Source organism: Ornithodoros turicata, chromosome 6, assembly GCF_037126465.1.
Source record: "Ornithodoros turicata isolate Travis chromosome 6, ASM3712646v1, whole genome shotgun sequence".
NCBI lineage: Eukaryota > Metazoa > Arthropoda > Arachnida > Ixodida > Argasidae > Ornithodoros > Ornithodoros turicata.
Genome location: NC_088206.1, coordinates 43,319,098 through 43,334,488, shown reverse-complemented (window position 1 = coordinate 43,334,488; position 15,391 = coordinate 43,319,098). Strand labels below are relative to the sequence as shown.

General features: G+C 44.8%; 1 protein-coding gene and 1 long non-coding RNA gene across 2 annotated transcripts in view; one reads left to right on the top strand and one right to left on the bottom strand.

Moving 5' to 3' along the window:
- LOC135397931 (uncharacterized) overlaps nucleotides 1-15,391 on the top strand; it is a 265,815-nt gene that overhangs the window by 115,260 nt on the left and 135,164 nt on the right. The window lies entirely within an intron of this gene.
- On the bottom strand, nucleotides 7,481-7,922 carry LOC135397930 (uncharacterized). Its single transcript, XR_010423890.1, has 3 exons — nucleotides 7,872-7,922; nucleotides 7,640-7,734; nucleotides 7,481-7,516 (listed from the first exon to the last, which is right to left on the bottom strand). It is a non-coding gene; the product is annotated as an uncharacterized LOC135397930 (long non-coding RNA).

Genomic DNA, 15,391 nt, shown 5'->3' with positions numbered 1-15,391 from the left:
CCGCGACCGCCTCTCTCGTCGTTCAGCGCTGCCAATGTGACAATCCCTACAAATTAAAAGAAATTCCTGTTCGTCCACGCAAGGCGTTTGCTGGGCCCGCAAGTGCATTTGACTGTTCTGAGTTGAGTTGATAAGAAAAGAAAAAAATGGAGAAATAGGCACTCTAGACTTCACTCTTTTACGTAACACTTATGTGTTTGCGATAGTTTAGGTGATAGTTTAGTTTAGGTGATACTTACAGGAACTGTAAAGTGAACGGCAAACCCGTAGAAACAGTATGGTTTTCTTGGACGTGTCAGATACGTAATAGTTCTGCTGTATATTGAGTATGTTTTTCAGCAATCGAATTTCAAAGATTGCTACGCAAAGCAAGCTTGCGGACTCCAGAATCGCCCCAACCCTGAGGCGACTCGCGCACCATCTATTGAGAACGCAAGGAACTAGACCATACATCAGACGAGATAGTGCGTTTCTCGCGAGTGCAGTAAGCATTTTATTGCAAAGGGGTATTCCTTGATTTGTGTATTCCGGAAAATAAGAACGCCAACCACACATTCGTTTAAATCACTTGGATGCGAGATTTTGCGAACAGCAGCGATACAGCGAACAGACGACACAGAGATGAGGAGAAGGAGAAAGGCCAACAGATGACACAGATCACCTCGCAGTCATACATCTCGGATATTACAACATTACTTTACTTGACTTGACAATGGAGGAGACAGCGCACACATCAACGTCGCACTTTCAACACTTTTGATCAAACTGAATCCAAGATTTCAAAAAATGACGCAATCAATCTAAACCGTAATTTGCACTCCCCCAACATACAACAGTTAGCAACTGCTGTACTGTTGATTCTGGGTTGCAACAGTTAACAGTTTAAACCGAACTTCTGAAGAATTATCTTTGTTATCCGAAAAAAGTGTAATGGTAATTAGTAACTTGTCTCAAATGCGTTGCGTTGTACTTCAATATCACGTGGTGTCTGTCCGGAAATCCGGGTCCGACTCCAACTTTGTTCTTTGCGAGCGTTCAAGGTCGTCACCTCTCAGTTTCTGAAAGTGTTCAAAATTAATTAGTGCGATAAGTATGGAGACCTGAGAGGTGATGATTTCTGTATGTGATCACACAGCCAAGTTCTACATGATGGTAGTACCTTGAAACACTGTGGTTATATTTCAGTTTGCAGTTCCTTTAAGAAATGTGAAGTAATGTTGGTGCAGGGTTGAAATAATCAACTAAGTAATTACGTTAATTCAGTTAATTGACATTACTTCACTTACTTTGATTATATATTAATTAATAAAAGGTGATTTCAAGCAGATTCGGGCAGGGTGGTCCTGTCGACCTCGGATTTTTTTCGCTCATACGTACAGGGTGTCTTTTTTAGGCGATACAGATTTTTCATAAAAAAACATTAATGGCTATAGACATGCTGTTTTCACTTCTATCATCTCAGGGCCGGCGGACGTTCTTGGCTATATGTTGCTCGACCATCAAATGACTAATTACCAAAAAAAGCGTTAATTAACTTTTTAATTATAAAAGCTACGAAGTTGTCCAAATGAGAACACCTGTCGCTTTCGCTGACCTGATATCGTAGCCGTTTTCAGAACAAAATCGGTTCGATAGATCTTCCGCAAAAAAATCGTGAAGGAACACAATTTTTTTTCTTTATTTTGTTCATTGCGCATCTTCGGAGACGCATCTTTCCTTCACCCCCTATGTGAGATGGTGAAGGAGCCTCATGCGTGGAAGATGCCGCCACAGTGCCGCCTCATGTGTCGAAGATGAGCTTTAACTTACGGAAACAAAACAAAAACACATGTATCGGGTGACGCCATCGGAACTGCCCTTATCTTGTGTTGCATTTTCTGTTAATCTTTTTCCAGGACGCAAGAGGCGACAGTGTGCTCTTTCACCCTCTCACATTAGGGGCAAAGGAAAGACGGGTATCCGAAGATGCGCAATGAACAAAATAAAGAAAAAAATGGTGTCCCTTCACGAATTTTTTGCGGACGATCTATCGAACAGATTTTTGTTCTGAAAACGGCAACGATATCAGGTCACCGAAGGAATAGATGTTCTCATTGGGAAAACTTTGTAGCTTTTATAAGTAAAAAGTTAATTAACGATTTTTAGGTAATTAGTCATTTGACGGTCGGGCAACATTAGGCCAAGAACGTCCGCCGGCCCAGAAATGATAGAAGTGAAAGCGTTAAAGGTCAGCTGTGCCGATATCCCAAATAGTCGAAACGGTTGTGATATTTTGAAAGCCCACATCCAACTCTCCCCAAAATGCACCTTCATTCTCTCAGTTCGGTACAGTACTATGTCAAAAAAATAGATAATTCATTCCGAAACACACATGGGCGCAGCCATTTTTATGACGTAGATGCACCCGAACGGGCATTGTGACGTGTACGCGCCTTCGTACTTGTCAGTGGATTCCAGCTACGGCTTCTCGTGGCTTCACGTATCTGTGCTTGAAGATGGCGGACAGCCGGGTTCCACCGTTCCGCGATAAGTAAACAGTGCAGCGGCTGCGAACTCATTCGGCAACCAACCTCTGTGCAATGTTGTGACTGGAATTCGTCGTTTGTGTTTTGTGAGCATGTACAATTTGCATCAAGTCGCGTATGCGTTAGCCCCTTTACAGCACTCGCCCATTGTAGAGACTGACGTTTAGACAGCCGTGTTAGCATGAAAATGCCGACAGCGTTTTATTCCTGCAGGAAAAAATTGTGTTATGTATTTGAGAAACCGCGTACTGCTATGGGACAAGTTTTACGTACGATTTATCAATGTGCAACAGCGTCGACGATGGTATGTAACGACGAGTGACGTAAAACGAAATACACATCGCATTTTAAACTTTTTGTGGGATTCTGTGCATTTTCCAGAAGCTTTCTTTGAATCACACACTCCCATGTCACGCTGCATTGTGTGGCACGCTACAAACTACTGCATTTTATGTCTAACATCTGGATATTGTTTGTAATGAGCACCGTCGCACAAAAACATGCACACGAAAGCTCCAGTAGCCATGTGGTTGCACACTATGCAGACGCAAAAGAAGTACCAGAGCACATATTGCCACTTAGAAATGGTGTTTTTAGAAATGTGGTGTCTGAAGAGTTAGGGCATAGCATAGATCCTAGAAATCAGGTGCACCTTATCCTTCTGTAGAGTGCTCTTTCAATTCACAACTCAGCCCATGGGGTGTAAAAGTGTTAGAGGCAATTATGTGACTTGTCGTCCTGGGTGACATCACTGGCCAGCCTCGGAATTAATTCCGTGCTCAGGAATTATTGTACAAATCACTTTGTATGTAGGACATGATAAGGAATATGTAAGTTGCAACCTTGTCTGCAGCATTCTCGATTGCCTCTTAGATCTACAGTTAGAGACACGTTACCAAACCATTTGCAAAGGGCACTCTTACAGGGGCCGTGTAACTTGGGTTTTTAATTTATAAAATTTATAAAAATATAAGTATACAATATGTAATATGAAATTTATATAAAATAAAAATAAACATTTATAAAAAGAATTTATAAAAAATAAATAAAAAGGCTTCATGGAAGCAATCCGTTAGCATACTCATTGCACATGAAGCACAATTATATATGCTTGGATATCATCCAATTAATCTTCTGAACTATATGTGTGGCTGCATACAAAATGTTTTATGCGCATGCTCTACCTTCCTATTCCTACATGTGCACACGAATAGCAGTGAATATATGTGAAGTGGCAAAAAGCAACGCTAGACTCTACCATCATTGTGCCCCTTTAACTTTTCCACATTTATATCTGGTGAACAGGGAGTATCTCACTAGAAAAGAAGACATTTGTGCATTGTTTGGCAAGCAAATAAATATATTTATTTACATTTTCCATCAATCAACAATGTTGTGACCTGGTGCAAATATTAATGTCAACAAGGAAAGTACTTACAAATTATTCCTATGTGCTCAAATGCAGATATGACAATTCTGGTTTTTGTACCTCAGCACAGTAGAGTTTCAAAATTAACAAACTGCAAACTGCGCAGCATCACTATCTCAAGAGGGGAATCATATAAAGCTCCAATAATAGACTGTCCAAACAAAGCTAAGAAAAACAAAGTACTTCAAGAAAATCTGAATAATCAATTGCCGTTGTGATACGTACTACTATCCACAGTTCATGAATGGAACATGTTACCTCATTGCATTGCCTCCATGTGAGCACTAGAACAGGCAGCTTTTTAGGTCGCTCTTTTCGTGTTTTTCTATTGTCTTTTTCTTTTTTTTTTGCAATAGCAAGCACGGCCATAGTGAAACACAAGCAGCCAAGGACAGGATGAGACATCTACAATGCGACTGCTAGCTCTCAACTGATATATTTATTAGCAGACTCTGGAATATACACATATATGCTGCTAAGCAAATTACAATTTAACCAATAGAATAACAGACAAGAAAAAGGGCCCCTCTCCTCATTCTATTTCACAGGCAGTCCTAGTATCATTCTGAGTGTGTCCGTGCGTTCCCTTTGAGATAACGTATCTCGGACAGAAGCAAATCCAACAGCGGACTGCTTACACATGCAACTGTCTTGTTATTTAACCGCTGCCTTGAGCTGTGTCTTCTGGAAATTTAGGCACCATCCAGAGTCCCTGCAATGTGTTGCCATGTTTCTAGAGGGCATCAAAAGTCTGTCCTTGGCTGCCTGCGTTTCACTATGGCTCTCAGATACAAACTACCCCATTTCAACACAGTAGAAAACACAGATTTGTAAATAGCATCTGTTGATTGCACTGTACATACCCCCCATATAAAGGATCATAGTGGATACTACATCTTGTGCGATAATGTCAGGAACACAAAAAAGCTAGATCTGAAACCACTTTTACGTCGTAGTAGTAGTATTTGTGTGAAGCTACGCAATTCCTGTCCTGCAAATAATTTAAACCATACGCTTCATCTGCCAGCGTGATGATCCCCTGAAAAGCAATTCACACTTGGCGGGAACTACTGGTTCTGAAACCTATCCCTGACATGTGTAGCCATCAGGGAGGAAACCCAAGGGCTGCGGTGGAAAAGACAAACACACAGGGCTATGTTCTCACTGTCTATCAGCTGCTCTGGCTACTAAGAAGAACGTGTTCCAAATTAATATAACATGGCTTGACATGATACGCCGGCGAAAGCTAACCAATAAAATTGGTAGTTATATGCACAATATGTAAACACTTGCCATAACATGACAGTTTCCTTCCTGCATTCATGCGCTACCATTCAACCCACAGTGTTCTGAATTTTTTTATAGCATTACACGTCGTTTGACAGAACATGAACAAGATTATATAGCACACGATAAAAGTAGAGTGAACATAATGTGCAGAAAAAATGGCTAGGAAGCAAGCGAGCTGGTGAAGATGATGCATATGTAAAACCCCGAGACTAGGGAACACAAAGGGACGTGTTTGTGTCTGTCCTGTGTGTGTGTGTCCTGTGTTTGTGTGCAGTAATGCATGAAGGCCACTGCTAAGTTGTGTTGAGAAACACCACTTTATGTTTGCCATGTCTAAATGAAACGTACCTGACCTGATCCAAATTAACCGTTCTGAGTCTGGAACACACAAAGAGAAAAATGCAACACACGCCACAACATTAACAGATAGGCAAGTGAGCTGTGGCGAGCTCAACGTTGGGACAAAGTCAACAAGTAATTCACCAAAAGTCAATGAGCGCCTGAAATGTAACATCTCCAGTGGCGTAGCCCGACCTCAAAGGTAGGGGGGGGGGGGGGGGGCTCGATATGAAAACTCCCCCCCCCCCGCTGATCCTGTGTCGACAACACACACATACTTGTGCACACTTCAAACTGAGGATTAAAAAAGGGAACGAAAATAGTTTATTTAGACGTTCACAGTACGATTACATGTATAGGCTGTCATGACCAATGAAGTGGTGTCACGAGATTGGAAGTATTTTGAAAAGCTCATACTTTGAAAACCATTCAAGAATGCGTCTTAGATAGACGCCATGAACTGCAAGAACTTTCGCGATAGTCACACTGGTCCCCCCCCCCCCCCCATATATTATGTTCTCGGATTTGCACGATTTGTGTGGGTCGGTCCGTGGCAGGTAGGGGGGGCTTGAGCCCCCCCTAGCCCCCTCGTGGCTACACCACTGAACATCTCTGACTGGTAGCAGGATGGCCCACGTTCAATTCCTGGTGCTAGCACTGACTGGCTTTTTCATGAATTATTTGTTGGAAGTTTCGATGTGCTTGAGAACCATTCGTCAACCATTGTATCCTCATGAGGTGATGAGGGTTTGTCATCCCAAAGAGACTCCCTTTCCGGCATGTGTCCTTATGGATGCTCATCACTGCAGAAAAAAAGAAAGAAAGGAAGGAAAAGCGTTTAATGGCAAGAAATGGATAGTCGCATTTACTGCATAATGATTGTGCACAACAGAAAGAATACTTTTGCACAGAAGGCTGTACTTCTTGATGTCTAACATCAAGTTACAAAATTCCAGAATATATGACATGTTGTAAGGTAGAGAATAAGTAGAGTTATTGAGTTGTCGAGTTGAGTTGAGGGGGCAGTTGTACCCCCTTTTTATTTTATTATATATGATTATATAATTATCTTTATGTCTGTACCACCCCTCGCTCTCTACATTACAACATGTTTTATATATTCTGGGATTTTGTAACTTCATGTTAGACATTAACAAGAGCAGCCTTGTGCACGAAAGTCTCGTCTCATTTTCTCGTCTCATTCTCATTCTCTCAAATTTAGATGCTCTCAACAGTCTTCTTTCTGTTGTGAATCTCTATCGCAGCATACCTGCACATTGCTGTTCTACGTACTGTGACTTTGCAGTAAGAGTATGGACTTTGGGTAAAAAGACTACACAGCACTGCTCAGGTATTTTTGCCTATCGAACAGCATGTATGTATGTAGTATGCACACACATGCGGACCCACTAAAAATGTAGTGAATGTGGCATTGCCCACGGTAATGCACCAAGTTGAACACAATTATTGTAGAATCCAGGTATTTTAGCTTACATGTCAAGCCAGTACCACACCAGTATCCAGTGTGAAGTTGTGACAAATAAATAGTTTCCATTTTTCTTAGCTCTCAGAAAACAGACAGTGAATTAATAAGAGTAGACAATGTTAACATGAATTCTGGACTATTCTTCAGTTGAAGATTCACAGATAGTAAAGGCACCTTCCTCAATGGACGTTGATGACACTGAAAATTCTAAAATGTTATCAGAGGCGACATCAGCTTCGGTGTGCCAAAGGATTGTATGTCCAACAGTAATCTAGCTGACAGTAACAAAAATGTGCAAAAGACAAATTAACTGAACTAATGTAACGTACCTTCTATATCAGACAGTGGAGCTTGTAACACCCCGTCCACAGGAACCAGTGTCCAGACATAAAAGTGCTTGAACTGGGAGATAGCAGCTAATCGGAATGGCGATCTTTGTTTTCCACCCTGGAAGCACAGGTTGTAACTTTGAGGGCAGATTTAAAAGTGGTGTCAAAATGTCTGCATGCGAGTGCACATGAAAAGTTGAACATAGATGAATACTCAAATTATAACATCACATTGTCATACCTGTTGGTGGAGGTGGACTGCAACTAACGTGTCAGCAATTTCTTCATGACCAGATGCAAGCCAGATCATGCTTCATTTCCGCCTTCAGCGTGCACCTGTGATAATTCAGAAGTTAGATTATCAATAGTACTATTGTGTTGTTAATCGTGGTTATATCAGAGTAAGCGCAGTAGGACAGCTGCACAATCGATTCATTAAGCTTGCTATTTTTTATATCTGAACCTCGACTTACCATTTTTTGCTCTCGTTTTTTGCCTTGATCCTCCGTGGCACGTTCAAAATGTTGTGCGTCGGACACCTCAGATTTTCATCAGACGATTTCGTGCCGAGATTCCAAATTGCCTCTGGAGTCGCGCGTAACCTATGATAACATTCGTGAACGAAATCCTTGCAGCGGAAATTAGCAGGCACCACTGTCAGCCAAGAGCTTCGTACTGCTTGGTCTTTTGGCAGCTTATAATAGGTAACACTTGAATGCTCCGATGAATTGTTCTAACAGCGTAGCACTCTCGCATCTTCGACAACTTCGCCGTGGCATATTTACGAATCATATCGCTCCAGCCCATAAAAGGCAAGGTCAGAACAAGGAAGTGCACTTTCCAAACGACGCTGTGCCAAAAACAAACATTCACATGCTTTGTTTCCGGCTTAGCAACAACATAACAGCTGTTGGCTTATGTACGATGCACAGAGGAGGAAACGAAAGAAGCCAAGCAGCCAAGCCAAGAGTCCATGCCAAGCCAAAGACAGATAAACCGAGAGCAGTGACATCGGTGCGCCCGTGCGCAGGGTTTGCCGACGGTCTGACGGCTGGGCGTGGGAACTAAAAAAACTGTTTTCTAAAAAACTACGAACAGTTGGAGCAAGATATTTCGCACACATATTCAGTGTTCGGTAATGAACACACAGCGCGAGTATCGCTCAGTTCTGCCTCACTTCAAAATCGGCATATCTGACCTTTAAGCGGTGTTTTCAGTAAAGGATCTTACATTATGAGGTCGTCACCCGGCTTTTGGAATATATTTTCAAATAAAGTTGGTGTTTTAGAAAGCTCATTACAGTGTAGAAATCATTCTTATTGCCTATTGTTTAGGGGATACCATTCTTGCAGTCACATGAAGCACTGAAGGGCCAATTTCGAAAGTAAAGGCAATCTGATTTATGTTCTTGCCGACATGGCACAGTGTATGCACGAGATAGCTCCATTTCAGAAGCCCGAGAACACTCAAAGCAATTAGTATGCTAGCATTAGATATTGTGTGCAGCATTACTTTTGCATTTGCTTTAGCTAGGGCAACTAAGAAGGGTGGATAGAAAGACAGTTATAACCTGTTTCCACAAAAGACACTCAGATTCATTAGCATTTTCCTGCAAGAGATCTAAGGCTTTTCCAGATTACTAGAACATGGGTACCTGATTGTAGATAACAAGAACTCGTACACCAGAGGTCAGTATTACACACACCCTGCTTTCCATCAAAACTGTTAAAAAGTGTGACCCCCTAAACCTTCACAAAATTCCTGGAGTGTCTTCACTGGGCATTGTCGGTGTTCCTCTCATAGGGTGCTCTCTATGAACCCGACTCCCAGTTCTGGATGCCCTGCCTGAAGTAACTTCAGCATGCTTTCTCAACATGAATGGTCGCAACTTCTATGAGCAGTGTTGTACTTACTGAAAGCAATATGAAATGGTTTCCTTGACAGGTTATGTTGATATCCTTCTTAAGACCGTAGCGAGATGTTCCTTGCTCCCATTATTCCAAACCGCACTATCAGATGCAAGCCCACTTGCCACCACGCCGATGAGTATTCCCTCACAGTCAGGGCAATCAAGGTAATAAATCCCTGAGGCTCAGAAAAGCAACCTGATCCAGGACTGAGCCATGAGTAGCCCCGTGAAAGCACCAAGGTTACTTTGAATTTTAGATGTGTCAGCTTTTAAGTTCCTCCTTCCCCCTTTTTTTATGTAGTACCTGATTACTTTAGTCTTGTACAGCTTTCGAGATTGAGGGTGTGGAGATGATGTAAGAGGTGGGAATTAGGCTTTAGGCACAATGAGGCAAAGTGTGACAACATACCTTCTGAGAATGTTTATGTATCATTCACACAAAGAGAGGATAGGTATTACAATAGATGTTACATCTTATTCTGGTTTTGATATTTATTTATTCATGAATATACCTCAAAGGCCCTTGCGGGCATTACATGAGGGGGACATCTACACGGGTCACTTAACAAATACAGAAGTTACAAGGAACATGTATATTTGAAAGACAGACTCTGCTTTTCTTTTTTCCATCAGTCTTGCTCAAGAAATTGTTCATTGTAGCAACGGTACACAATGTCACGAAAGGAGTGCTCATCTATCGCAAGACTCATTAAAAAGGACTAGTGATGTGTTTCAACACAACATATTGAACTCATTAACCATGCATCATCCTTAGAGCTATAAGTCATCCTAAATACAGATGCTGAATTAAATGCGATAGACAAGCTTTGCGAAGAGGTACCTCCAGTTAGGATGTTGGGTACTTGAAGCCTGTGGCAGTTTCTGTGTGGAAGGCTCGCCAGATGCTGTTCACTTCACAGGCTGGGATAACCAATCTATTGTTTTTCCCGAGCTTGTGGTAAAAACACCTTGCAAACTGGCGATACGCAGTATATCCGTATCGTCTACGCAGATGTACATAAAACATAGTTTAGGCGAATGGGTAACCGGTCCTAGTACAAGCGTGTGTGTCGTGGCATTTCCACATGTACTTGAGAGCACTGCACTTTATCTGCACACGCCCTGAATATTACTACACATGCGGCATTCTTTTAGAAACCAACATTTTTTTTTTACTTTTCACTGAATAGAAAGCAAGAACGCTCAATATCGCTAAAAGCCTTCGCTAAAAACCAAAGCACAGGGCAATACATAAAAAGGTGACTCAAGACACAGCACACTGACAATTACCACAATTGTCTATATTGCTTTTCTCCAGTTCACAGTTCTGTATTGTGTCGTCCTTTGTGTGCTGTGCCCTGTACTGGAGTTTTTAGCGACTTTAATGCAGGTCCAAACCAATTTTGAACGCCCAAATTTTAGCATCGTTCGACAGGGCCACATGTGACTTACTTGTGAATATGGTCGCTCATAGGTTCGCGTTGCCCACGGAATTCAAAATATGCCACCTTCAGGACAGTCGTATTGAGGCATAGAAGTTGGAAATCTTCGTGGATTGTAATGCAGTCATACTGCTGTCATTCGGCTGCGCTTTCGAGCTCCTTGCAGCACAAGCATTCGATCTCCTTTGGCATTATGATACACCAGCCGCACTGGCACCTTAAACAGCATGCACGCATTAAATATGAGGACACGAAATTTCAGAGAATGTTTACATGTTCGATCACAGTGTGCGTTAAAAAGCTCATCGCTTACCTGTCTGTCGAAGACAGGCGACTGATCCGGTTTGCTTCATCTGTGACCGATGTTCGTAGAGCTTTGACTTGACGTTTCGAAAGCGAGGCTCCCGAACTGTTCAGCACACAGAATTTCCTTCTCGATCGCAGAAAGGTCAGAAAAAAGTTCCGGGCTCGAAGTCTCACCATTTCTTGTTTCGACGTCCATATTTAAGATCGCTTTCCGGATGCCGCCGCTCTCACAAAATCACAAACAACAAAACTTCCGGTCCGGTCATGTTTTCGTCACGCACACGGAAATTGGCGGTTATCGACTACGAAGGGGCTAGATTTCGGCGCGGATTGCGCGAGTTGAGGAAAAGCCAAGCTGGTTTTCAGCTCCCCGTTTGGCAAACTTTGCGGCCGCGCTCAGCCAACATATTTCGCGCGTGGCTTGGAGAATTATTATACCTTCGTAATAGATGCAAACGAAAGATTTGGTGAACTTCTGGTCAGAGTCCTTTAAGGCCGTTGTTACGAACGTACAGTTTTCCATGGGTTTCAGAAAACGAAGGTTTTACTACTAAGCTGACTATATTCCAAAATACATATTATAGCCACCAACAGAACATGAGTGGTCTGACATTGCTGGAAACATCTGGAAGCGATGGCAGTACCAAATAGTGTTGGCGCAGTTGACGGCACATTCAGGTTACGGCACCAAAGGATTCTGGTCATCTACTACAACTAGCGGGTAAGCGAGCTAGTAGCTAGTAAGCGAGATTCCAAAAGACTGATACGGGACCCATGTTACAAGTGCAATTTTTGAAGCAATTTGTTTTCGCTTCTTTCCACTATAAGGGGACCCACTCAGTTGTGTTAATGGCCTTGGTGGACAGCCAGTATAGGTTCACCTTCATTCATGTTGGTAATCCAGGCCGTGCAGAGGATAGTGCTTTTTTGAGAGACTCCCTCATCGGCAAAGGTGTTCAAGCTGGCACACTGGGGCTTCCTGGACTGGCTACGCTTCCCAACAGCAACACTGTACTGCCACACGTCTTCGTTGGAGACGAAGCTTTCCAGTTGAACACACATTTCATGAAGCCACACTCTGGAAGGCACCTGGACCCTAGGCACAGAATTTTTAACTACAGGCTTTCTCGTGCAAGGTAAGAAGTGACAGCGGTAATTTTAGCATTCTGTGCAACACCATATTTTGTATTACACGCGCTGCTCTGAAAATGGGAAAATGCATTTGACATTTGCCACCAAGGCCAGGAAGGTCTGGCCCTGGAAGGGCCCGTATAGTCCATGTCAAGTCTTGATCATGGCTTTTGTGGTGGTATCCACTGATGGGTGACGTCCTATGGTGGCATGTTTCATGTCATCTGACATATTGTACATCGGCTCACCATGGCCTCGATATCTGCGTCAATACCAGACCACCATAGAAAGCTTCTTGCTAGTGTCTTTGTACGGACGATACCAGCATGTCCTGAATCGTGAGAATCGTGGGTCGTGAGAATCTCCCGTCGAAGAGGCTGGCAGGCGCAGTGGCGTGCGCCAGCACAGGGACGTCTTCATCGTCGTCCACGGGCCGCCACATCACTCCCCCCTCCCTCAGACGCGGAGCGGTGTTGAGCTAGCGGTTGAAGTCCACGTCGATACGTGAAGAGGGGAAAGAAGGGCGACACGTAGAACAGGGACGGCTGGACTTGCGTCTTGTGCTGAGTGGGCAGAAGTGGCGGGATGAATGGTGCGGACAAGAGCTGGCCAGGAGGGTTCCAGGGGCGGGCCGAAGCGGAGAGCAGGCAGGTAAGCCGATGTGACGCAGAGAGGGCAGCGACAGAACCACGACCGGTTCGTTAGCAGTGAGCTAATGTTGTCGCCAAGGAGAGTGTCGGGGAGGACCATCGCGAAGCACGGGGAGACCGGGAGTAGAACTCAGTGGCCTCCGTGCGGGTCCCCGGTGGAATGTTGGCCCGGTGCCTCTTGACCGCCATTGGATGGGCTGCCAGCATCCTGTATCGAAGCCTGGCGGGAATTCAAGGCGGGCAGGGTTCTTGGGACTAGGATGGCGATGAGGATGTTGCCATGCAGTCGCCAGCGACGTACCGCGACCGATATGGGAGCGTGATGCTCGGGAAGGTACCGCTGATGGAAGCTCGAAGAGTGCCATCACGAAGCGTGTGGCGACGTGACGTGGAGGGTGCGACCATGGCGAACTGAGCTGTTTATATGATCGAACCATGGTGCTGAGCAGTCCGGGGTTGCTATGAATGAGCCGCGGTGAATTGACATCGTCGCCTAGCGATTCTTCGGAAGAACGGTGCACCGGACCTTAAGTTACGGCTTTGTATGTGTCCTTGCACGAAGGTTGCCAAATGTGGGATGGTAAAAGGACGAATTGTTCACCGAACTGAGGTGTTCGTAGCTCGGGTCACCAAATGTATAGAAGGTGGTGTTCCTCTACATCAGTCCTGACCGGCGATGATGGAATGTCCCAGCGGGCAGATGGTCGTGGCCTCACGTTAGGACGGTGCCGGTAGAACTGGCTGCCAGGCGTAGTGGCACGCTCCAGCACAGGCACGTCTTCATCGTCGTCCACAGGCCGCCACAACTACATAGTCTTCTGTGCGTGAACTCGCTGAGGATCGAAGGCCCAGCTCCCGAATCCACCTCCATTATTTCATTTCCGTTATTGAAGCTCCGTCAAGTTAACGTCGACCTTAATTGGTTCCCAGTTCCTGGTAGACTGCCGTGGATCTAAGTGATACATACTGTCCATCTCAGGCATCTCGCGTTGCAGATGATGCACCAGTCCTTGTGGTGAAGCTCTCATAGCAGCCTTGCATTTCTTGAAACATACTTGCTCCAAGTAGCCTTTCTTCTTGCAGTAGTTGCAGGTTGCGTCTTCGAAACGACAACTCTGGCCTCGGTGGCAGTGTCGACAGCGAATGCAGGTGTTCTCTGTCCTGTTCGGAAATTGCAATCTGGACTTCTGTCGCTTACTTGCTTTACCTTTCGGGTGATTAGAAGTATACTTGATGTCTCTCATAGATACCTTGATCTCGGAAGCGTTTGAAGCACTTCACGATCTTGGCAGACAACTGGGAACAGGTCGTCAGCGTAGCCCGGCTAATCTAGCCTACATGGAAGACGACCCGGCCACTCCGTTTCCAGACCCCCTGCCAGCCCAACAGAGTTCCCCACCTCACCCCCCCCCCCCGCCGATTTAGCTGGACCCCTCAATCGCCCTCATTTTTCTACACATTCTTCTTAACTACCTCTCCAGCTAGGGCTAACTCCATAGCAGACTTGAGTGTCAAACGAGGATCCGCGAATAAACGTTTCTGGATCGCTTGATCCCTGATGCCGCAGGCCAGACGATCTCGAAACATATTAGCCAAATCGGTGAATTTACAGAACTTACTGAGTCTCCGGATTTCGGCCATGTATATCGCTATGCTCTCCCCTTCGCGCTGATCTCTCTTGTGAAAATGAAATCGTCGAATAATCTCCGAGGGTTGCGGGGCGAAATGTTCTGTGATTTGTGCACCTCGCTGTAAGAGCATTCCGACAATCAGAGCCGTCGCGAGGCGAGTTTGCGCCCAGGGCAGTGCAAATCTGAAGCGCCCCCTCCCCCTCCTCAATCTCCCATTGCCGTAAAAAACCCTGTAAACAAAGAAAACTAAACGCTTATTTCCAGTGCCGAGATCGTAAATTCACATTATCTTGAATCCCGATTTATACTGTCGAACCAACATGCCAGGGCCTGCCGTTCGGCGCCCTCTCTGGCGAGGGCGCAAGGGGCGGCTGCCCCTCTCGCACCCCCGTCGCTACGGCTCTGCCGACAATTTCCGTGGAAGCAGCAGAGATTGAGCCAGGGCATAAGTCTCATGTGCACACAGGGTTAAAACGACTGACCTCGTACGACTTTCCTCCGTGATTCCATTTGCTTCGAAGTAGAGATTCATGCGTTCCAAGTAGCAGTCCCAGGCGTCTGGCGTGTTCGGATCGAACGGATCGTTGTGTCCCACGTACACTGCTGTTGCTTGAACGCCTTACGACGTGGAATCTCCGGCTGGATCAGTGGCCATTGTGGTAGTTACTCCGTATCCGTCGTCACCAATTGAAGTCACCAGGGGTCCAGCAGGAGCCCAACCAACGACCAATTGACCTTTATTAGGTTCCGAACAAAAAGTGATCCTCGTGAATCGTGCACTCCACGCGCGCGCTCGCTCCAGCTCCTGCGGTAGTAACCGCGGGATGTTTGAACACATACCTAACACTAGTATAACATAATGTGCTGCCTATGCATTGCCTGCATACTTTTCTATAACATTCATAAGTTCAACTGTCATCTGTG